The sequence below is a fragment of the Petaurus breviceps genome, unplaced genomic scaffold, assembly GCF_028583685.1.
Source record: "Petaurus breviceps papuanus isolate PSGF00001 unplaced genomic scaffold, PetGlider_PUasm1.0 90731, whole genome shotgun sequence".
NCBI classification, from domain to species: Eukaryota; Metazoa; Chordata; class Mammalia; order Diprotodontia; family Petauridae; genus Petaurus; species Petaurus breviceps.
Window position 1 is genome coordinate 6,075,881 of NW_027187325.1, and position 1,117 is coordinate 6,076,997.

General features: G+C 46.4%; 1 pseudogene; it reads right to left on the reverse strand.

Moving 5' to 3' along the window:
• Positions 1 to 247: 247 nt before the first annotated feature.
• On the reverse strand, positions 248 to 910 carry LOC138145281 (folate receptor alpha-like; annotated as a pseudogene).
• Positions 911 to 1,117: the final 207 nt, after the last annotated feature.

Consider the following 1,117-nt stretch of genomic DNA (forward strand, 5'->3'; position numbering starts at 1 on the left):
TGAGGTGGGAATTGTGAAATCCAAAGTGTGTGGGGGTGTAGATTTCCAAGCAGAAAGTTCAGGTTTGAGAGGGAAGAATCCAGAGTGGGAAGCAAGGGTTTCAGGAGAGCCAGGCTGTGTCAGACAGGAAGCTGGAGTCCAAGTGTCTTACACTGGGAGTAAATCTTGGCTATGATTTTGAATGTAGATTGGTTAGATTTCATGACTGATGAGGGTTAACCCCAGAGAAGCAACATCAGTGTCAAAGTCAAAAAGGAGATACTGGCACCACAACTGAAGAAGCCTGGGGCAGAGCATTTAACTGCAGCTTCATTGGGGTTTTCCCGGGCTGGGTTGAACCACATGTGGATACATTTGACACTGCCTCTGTCAAAATAACTTGCCACATAAGAGTGACTCCAAATGTTTTCACATAGGAAGGCTGATGTAGGGAAGTAAAATGGAAAGCATAGTAGGCAGCCTCAACTGGGCACTTGTTAATCCCTGTCATCCAATTCCAGCCTTTGTGACACTTCTCTTTGCAGGTATATGAGGATCGGCAGTTCTCCCACCACTCATTATGATCTTCCCTGCACAGGGGAATATTCAGGATCCATTTGCTCTGCCAGCTAAAGGACACCAGCTGGATCCAGGGTCCTGAGTAGGGGGGAACCTTCATAGAGACAAGTGTCCTGAATAAAGTAGCTTTTGTAGGCTGGGGTCAGAGTCCCACAGTGTTTATTTTTGAAGAGGTAGGGGTAGGAGGTGTCTTCTTGGGCAGCACTGTTTATGATTACAGAGCAACAGGCATTTGTCTTCCATGGGCTATGCTGTTGATGGAGGTCACTTCTGGACCAGGCTCTAACTTGTGGTATTTAGCTTCCATGCAGACACTGAGGAGATCATTACCCTTCCAAAGTCCATGGGCCATGGCCATAAGGCCCAGAAACAGCAACCCCCATCCTGGGGGAGGCATGATCTCTGGGGCCTGTCTCTTCTAGGTTCCTAAAGATTGTAAGGGAGCCTGGAGCCCAAAATAAAAGACCCAAACCTCTTGTTTATAAGCATAAAAATGATGATGTAGACTAGTCCCTTATATGAAAGACAAGAAGCATACATTTCAAGCAAGCAAACATAT